Source organism: Procambarus clarkii, chromosome 5 (assembly GCF_040958095.1).
Source record: "Procambarus clarkii isolate CNS0578487 chromosome 5, FALCON_Pclarkii_2.0, whole genome shotgun sequence".
Taxonomy (NCBI): domain Eukaryota; kingdom Metazoa; phylum Arthropoda; class Malacostraca; order Decapoda; family Cambaridae; genus Procambarus; species Procambarus clarkii.
In genome coordinates this window covers 48,776,511-48,785,126 of record NC_091154.1, presented here as the reverse complement: position 1 = coordinate 48,785,126, position 8,616 = coordinate 48,776,511, and the positions used below count along the sequence as shown (strand labels likewise).

The window sequence follows — 8,616 nt, the reverse complement described above, 5'->3', positions numbered from 1 at the left end:
AAATCAAATAAATCTCAGGATTAACAATACCCAAATTTGTAACAAAGTAGATGACAAATTCCTTGGCGTTCTCATTTCTGAGAGAGATTTCCAGCTGAATTTCCAGGGACACATTCTAAATATATCAAAAAAAGTTTCGAAAACTGTTGGCATTCTTTCTAAGATCAGATATTATGTACCTCGCCCTGCCTTGGTGACACTCTATTATTCCCTCATCTATCCTTATCTCAACTATGGTATCTGTGCTTGGGGTTCTACTACCCAAAATCATTTACGTCCTTTAATTACTCAACACAAAGCTGCTATTAGGACAATATCCAACTCTGGCCCCAGACATCACTCGGTACCCTTACTCAAATCTCTGAATATGTTAGATATTAAGTCACTGCACATCCTCTCTTGTGTATTATATATATTATACATCTGTATAAGATGTATCATCAAAGACTGTACCTCTCTCAACCAGTTTAAGATAAAAACTAAGCACTACCTAATTAACTCCCTGTAACCTACCCTACCCCTATAATGTCAACCCATGTCTGTTAATTTTAAACAATGTTTATTTTTAATGTTTATTTTTAAACAACTACAGGATGACCTGGACAAACTTCCCATGTCTGTTATTTTTAAACAATGCTGTTTGTCGACCAACTTATATTTTTGCTGTTTTCCTGCCAAGGAAAGTGTAAGATAATGAAATTAGGCGAAGGGAGCAGGAGGCTGAACACAAGGTATCATCTGGGAGGTGAAATCCTGCAAGACTCAAATAGAGAGAAGGATCTGGGGATTGATATCACACCGAACCTGTCCCCAGAGGCCCACATCAAAAGAATATCATCAGCGGCATATGCTAGACTGGCCAACATAAGAACTGCCTTTAGAAACTTGTGTAAGGAATCGTTCAGGACCCTGTATACCACTTATGTAAGACCAATCCTGGAGTATGCAGCTCCAGCCTGGAGTCCATACCTAGTTAAACACAAGACAAAGTTAGAGAAGATCCAGCGGTATGCCACCAGGCTCGTCCCGGAACTGAGAGGAATGAGCTACGAGGAAAGGCTAAAGGAGCTGAACCTCACATCCCTGGAAAACAGAAGAGTAAGGGGAGACATGATAACCACCTACAAAATTCTCAGTGGAATTGACAGTGTGGACAAAGACAAACTCTTCATGCAGCACGGGAGGGACACGAACAAGGGAGCACGGCCTGTATCATTGACAAGTGTAATAGTGAAAGTATTGGAAAAGCTAATCAAAACTAAATGGGTAGAACACCTGGAGAGAAATTATATAATATCAGACAGACAGTATGGTTTTCGATCTGGAAGATCCTGTGTATCGAATTTACTCAGTTTCTATGATCGAGCCACAGCTAGAGATATTACAGGAAAGAGATGGTTGGGTTGACTGCATCTATCTGGACCTAAAAAAGGCTTTCGACAGAGTTCCACATAAGAGGTTGTTCTGGAAACTGGAAAATATTGGAGGGGTGACAGGTAAGCTTCTATCATGGATGAAAAATTTTCTGACTGATAGAAAAATGAGGGCAGTAATCAGAGGCAATGTATCGGAATGGAGAAATGTCACAAGTGGAGTACCACAGGGTTCAGTTCTTGCACCAGTGATGTTTATTGTGTACATAAATGATCTACCAGTTGGTATACAGAATTATATGAACATGTTTGCTGATGATGCTAAGATAATAGGAAGGATAAGAAATTTAAATGATTGTCATGCCCTTCAAGAAGACCTGGACAAAATAAGTATATGGAGCACCACTTGGCAAATGGAATTTAATGTTAATAAATGTCATGTTATGGAATGTTAAATAGGAGAACATTGACCCCACACAACCTATATATTATGTGAGAAATCTTTAAAGAATTCTGATAAAGAAAGAGATCTAGTGGTGGTTCTAGATAGAAAACTATCACCTGAGGACCACATAAAGAATATTGTGCAAGGAGCCTATGCTTTGCTTTCTAACTTCAGAATTGCATTTAATTACATGGATGGCGATGTACTAAAGAAATTGTTCATGACTTTTGTTAGGCCAAAGCTAGAATATGCAGCTGTTGTGTGGTGCCCATATCTTAAGAAGCACATCAACAAACTGGAAAAGGTGCAAAGACATGCTACTAAGTGGCTCCCAGAACTGAAGGGTAAGAGCTACGAGGAGAGGTTAGAAGCATTAAACATGCCAAAACTAGAAGACAGAAGAAAAAGAGGTGATATGATCACTACATACAAAATAGTAACAGGAATTGATAAAATCGACAGGGAAGATTTCCTGAGACCTGGCACTTCAAGAACAAGAGGTCATAGATTTAAACTAGCTAAACACAGATGCCGAAGAAATATAAGAAAATTCACCTTCGCAAATAGAGTGGTAGACGGTTGGAACAAGTTAAGTGAGAAGGTGGTGGAGGCCAAGACCGTCAGTAGTTTCAAAGCGTTATATGACAAAGAGTGCTGGGAAGACGGGACACCACGAGCTTAGCTCTCATCCTGTAACTACACTTAGGTAATTACACTTAGGTAATTACGGGAGGGACACGAACAAGGGGACACAGGTGGAAACTTAGTACCCAGATGAGCCACAGAGACGTTAGAAAGATTTTTTTTCAGTGTCAGAGTAGTTAATAAATGGAAGGCACTAGGAAGTGATGTGGTGGAGGCTGACTCCATACACAGTTTCAAATGTAGATATGATAGAGCCCAGTAGGCTCAGGAATCTGTACACCAGTAGATTGACAGTTGAGAGGCGGGACCAAAGAGACAAAGCTCAATCCCCGCAAGCACAATTAGGTGAGTACGGTATGGGGTGCACAATAAGCTACCACACACAGTATGGGGTGCACAATAAGCTACCACACACAGTATGGGGTGCACAATAAGCTACCACCCACAGTATGGGGTGCACAATAAGCTACCACTCACAGTATGGGGTGCACAATAAGCTACCACCCACAGTATGGGGTGCACAATAAGCTACCACTCACAGTATGGGGTGCACAATAAGCTACCACCCACAGTATGGGGTGCACAATAAGCTACCGCCCACAGTATGGGGTGCACAATAAGCTACCGCCCACAGTATGGGGTGCACAATAAGCTACCGCCCACAGTATGGGGTGCACAATAAGCTACCACCCACAGTATGGGGTGCACAATAAGCTACCACCAACAGTATGAGGTGCACAATAAAGCAGCCACCGCTGGCGGCATAATACCATGGGAAGGGGAGCCGGGAAAGGGAGACATGGCGGCCGGTACAACAAGAGTAGTGTCCGGGCACGACGGCTCCGCTCCCACCACCACAACAACAACAGTTCCCTGGGCGCATCCGATCCCACGAACAACAGCTCAAACTGCACCTACTATCAAGAAGAAGAAGAAGATTGTCGCCTTCATGCAAAATGCTCTTACCGCAGAGAAGAGAAGAACTTGCATGTACTATATAGAAAAAAGTCGTCGTGCCTAAATGAGCAACACTAAAACTGTAATAACAACATTCCTCAAGTGAACTATAAGACAACGTTTACTCACGCCTGGCTCGTCCTGATCACCGGGGGACATCTGGCTCCTTCACCGTCTGTGGGTCACAGGAAAACGTTTTGTAAGTTCTTGCCATAGGGCGTCGAACAGGGGGGCCAATTGCCGGTTTGGCTGAGAGGTTCTCAGAGTCGGTGGGGCCCTGGAGCTGGCTCCTAGCGTGCCCTTGGGGCATGGTGGGCATCAGCTCTTGTTCTGCCGCTGTCACTGTCTTTTTGGCGTTTGGCTATGGTATGCTTTTTGGGAAATTGATTCCTGATTTGGCTGTCACTCTGAGCACTGGACCGACAGGGTGCATGCAACTTGCTATATTATTGTTTTTAATTTGGCAACAATGAAAACATTGCAGGTCGAGGAGGCTAAGTAACCTACTGTGTCAACTACACAACACTAAACCTGCACCAATTATTCCGATCTCACTTGTCCCACAACACTACTTATTTACTCACTGGGAGTAGAACAGTCTTCATGTATATTACGTATCACCGAGCAGAAACCTCCAAGTACACAGCATGCATTATGAAGCAAAATTTCTGGAATGTGTCTACAGTTGTTGGGTCACTTTGTAAGTTATGATATGCTTTGTTATTGATAGTGAGGGTCCTTGAATTACCCAAATATACTTAAATCAAAGTTGCACAACAGGCTCATTCCAAAGCCATGTGTACCTAGAGAACCTAATTGGTTTCCAGGTTTGATCTCGTTATTTATATTATCTGGATCCTTTGGACATTGAAAAATGTTTTTTCCGTTAGTCCTGTGTGCAGGGCAAAAATTCTGAACCAACCTCCCTAGTAGTGCTAGAGGGTTACTGGTATGCATGTCAGGCTGAGCATCTACTATAAGGTGTCATTGTGTTTCTGCTGACAGTCAATGTTTAGCTGCAAGGCTTAGGTTTTCATGAAAGGAGCAGCAGGACTCATGCTGTCCCTTCTAGTATGTTGGCAATAAATGCCCTTACCTATGCCAAGAATTGTGAACATAGTACATTAAGAATGCAGTGATGTAGTGGAGGCAGACTCCAAACACCATTTCAAATGTAGATTTGATAGAACCCAGTAGGCTCCAGTATCTGTACACGAGTAGATATACAGTCGATCTATCTATCATTTACTAAGGTGGTGGAGGCCAAGACCGTCAGTAGTTTCAAAGCGTTATATGACAAAGAGTGCTGGGAAGACAGGACACCACGAGCGTAGCTATCATCCTGTAACTACACTTAGGAAATTAGTCGAGAGGCGGGACCAAAGAGCCAAAGCTCGAACTATGCAAGCACAATTAGGTGAGTACATTGGATACAGGCTATTGGTACACAGTACAATTTAAACTCAAGCCAGTGGGGTTATGTGGTACTAAATGTACACACAAACACTTTAATTAGGCAAAAGGATGTACGTACATATGTATGTACATATGTACATACATATGTACATACATATGTACATATATATACATACATATGTACATATATATACATACATACATACATAGGATATAAGCAGATTGTTGGATTCATATGTAGGCAGGTATGTCACCTAAAGCCACTAATATGCATAGCATTTCGGGCTTTATTTTATAATCCCTTATTAAATTAACACTTTCGCGCTATCTGGACGCGCCGGCGCGTTCGGTTTCGTCTAACGTAAACGCATAGTGGACATAAAGTTATGTCAACTTTTAAAATATTTGTATAAAATTCAATTTTAATCCGATTTCATTGGGGTTTGTTTCAAACGACGCGCCATGAAGTTCTCTTTCTCACCACTAGGCCGCCTGGCGCGTCGGCCTACCCGGTCACGTGACGGGCCCATTGTTTTCGTGTCACGTGTCGTGAGTCGATCACGCTCCCCTCACGCGCCAAACTCGAGCATTTTTACCCGTTTCCGTGTGGATTATACCCAATTACTTCATCAAAAATGGATCAAGGTCAAGGCCCAAGCACTTCTACGCCCAAGGAAGCCTCCAAGTCATCGAGAGTGGACAAAATAACCCAAATTTTTAAGAAGTGGAGCGGAGTGAAGCTCACACCAACGAAAATTCCATGCCTTGTGGAGGATTTATCAGAAGCTGAAGGTGATGTAGAGGTATTGGAGGAAGATTTTGGAATCCACAACGATTATAGTGTACCTAGAGCTAGAGGGAATGATACGGCAACGAGTGATGAGGAGTGATCATGAAAGGTGTGAACCACTTTGATCAAATGGTTAAATATTACCATTTTACCAGGAAAACTCACAAGTGGACCAAAAAGATTACCTTTTATTTCCTGCAAATGGCATTGCATAATCCCTATGTTTTGTACAAATACAACACAACTGATCGAAAAAAGCTAACATTGCTACAGTTCCACGAAGTGGCAATCTGGGCCCTATTGCACTGGGACACAGAGGAGTGGCCTAAAACAACATCATCATCTCAACACTTGCGGCACGCTCCAGACATAAATGATGACACAGCTCCTGCCAATGCTGACGCCATGCCAACTCCCGGACCATCTGGTGTGAGGCGGCCTTTGTTCACTACACCACCTCAAGATGAAGCAGACAACGAATCTGAACCCGACATGTCTGCCACACTGCCAGTTGACGAAACTGTTTTGTCAGATGAATCTGACTCTCCTGCAACTCCTGTTACACCTCCAGCGAGAGGATCTGGCCGCCCTATTGTTGATTCAGAAAATCGCATGAACTACAAACTGAAACATGAAATTTACAGACTGCCCAAACGTCTCAAGTGTCATGCATGCGCACGGTCCGGTAAAAGGAAGGACACGAACTATGGATGCAAGACCTGTGGTGTTGCACTCTGTGTTGTTCCCTGCTACACCAATTACCACCGGAAACAGGTGTATTGGGTGGTGAAGAAGTAACCACCCGCAACAGTAACCACCCGTAACCACCCTACAAACCATCTGTTGAGCAACTTCAGGAATGAAGAACCTGAAGAAGGTGGAGTGAAGAACAAATGCTCAACTTACTGTTCCACAACCAGCCTTCCCTTGGTAAGTACACCTATTTGGTCCAAGTTTGTGTAGTATAATTTAGCTCATAGAACATTCTATTGCGAAAACATTGCCACAAAAATGAATGACATACATACAATAATAATATCAGAACAGTGAAATAAGTATAAACTTTCAAAGCAACGTTTCGCGCGTGTGTCGTCCGGTCACCGTTACCGGGTAACAGTGCGCCCACTTCCCACACTCTTGCGGGTGGGCCGGGACCATTATTCTACGATTATATTCATATCACCGTGTTGGGAATTTTATTGGGAGTCCATTGATACCAAAATTAAGGCTGTAGGACAATGGTAGAGGTGATAATAATCCCAAGAGTAAAAACATTTTGTTGCTGTTGAGCGCTCACGGCGACTCATCTTCGTAGTTATTTATTTCATGCTGGTATCTCTATAGCTTTCGTGACTTTTTTACTGATGTTCTTCTAGAGAATTTTATTGCGAACACGTTGATACCAAAATGAAATACGTAGCATGAAAACTAAGGTCAGAAAAGTAAAAAGAGTATACACATTTTTGTTTTTACGCTTAAGCCATAAAAACGCCGCACGCACATACGGTTGGCTAAGTGACCTTCGCCGAGAGCGCGAAAGTGTTAAGCAGGAAGTTAACAATCTGTGCTATCTTTTACATTTTAAGTTAATTTTTTTTTTACATATTCCACTAATAATATTAATACTGTACAATATATACATAAAAGATTTTTAATTTGAGCATCATTTGCATGTCTTCTTGAGTTTGGGTGGATTAATTAATTGCATATTAGGCATTGTGGTCAAGTCTCATGAAAAACCACTGTCATATATATATATATATATATATATATATATATATATATATATATATATATATATATATATATATATATATATATATATATATATATATATGTCGTACCTAATAGCCAGAACGTACTTCTCAGCCAACTATGTATGGCCCAATTTGCCTAATAAGCCAAGTTTTCATGAATTAATGTTTTTTCGACTACCTAACCTAACCTAACCTAACTTTTTCTGCTACCTAACCTAACCTAACCGATAGAGATAGGTTAGGTTAGGTTAGGTAGGGTTGGTTAGGTTCGGTCATATATCTACGTTAATTTTAACTCCAATAAAAAAAAATTCACCTCTTACATAATGAAATGGGTAGCTTTATCATTTCATAAGAAAAAAATTAGAGAAAATATATTATTTCATGAAAACTTGGCTTATTAGGCAAATCGGGCCTTGCATTGTAGGCTGAAAAGTGAGTTCTGGCTATTAGGTACGACATATATATATATATATATATATATATATATATATATATATATATATATATATATATATATATATATATTTATATATATATATATATATATATATATATATATATATATATATATATATATATATATATATATATATATATATATATAATATATATAATATATATAATATGTGTATTCATATATTTTGGTAGCAATCTTTCTAGTAAGCATATGTTGTTGAATATGATCGAAAAGGTAAGATTAATAATTATAACACAAATTTTCTCAATATTTCTTATGTTTTTCTTCACTGTTGAGGGTAATTGATATATCAACTCCCCAAAATTCATTTTTTATTTTTGGTCTGATGCTTAGAAGCATTTCATGAGGGCTTCTTACATTCTCAAAGACTTGTTTTCACTTAACACTACACTTATGATACACTTGATACACTGTGTATGATATTTAACTGTGTATGACATTTAACTGTGTATGATATTTAACTGAGTATGATATTTAACTTACATCTTGGTTTTATATTCATTTTGGGTGAGGTGGGTATTGGGTGCGGTGAGTACATAAGTATGAAAGTAACTACAGAGGGCCTATTAACCCATATGGGGTCTTGAAGTGGGTAGAATGTGAGTAGAATTCTACCCACTTCAAGACCCCGTATAGGCCAATAGGCCCTTTGCAGTTACATTCATTCTTATGTCCCCACCTCACACAATACCCACCTCACCCTACACCTACCTCACCCAAAACTTTTGTGTCACCTCACCCAAAACAAATAT

The 8,616-nt window shown here is 40.2% G+C and overlaps 1 long non-coding RNA gene across 1 annotated transcript in view; it reads left to right on the top strand.

The window, feature by feature from the left end:
• The first annotated feature begins 3,281 nt into the window (after window positions 1-3,281).
• Window positions 3,282-8,616, top strand: part of LOC123763672 (uncharacterized) — a 159,444-nt gene continuing 154,109 nt past the window's right edge. Inside the window, exon 1 of the long non-coding RNA XR_006773474.2 lies at window positions 3,282-3,619. This is a non-coding gene — a long non-coding RNA (uncharacterized lncRNA). The remainder of the gene's footprint in view (window positions 3,620-8,616) is intronic.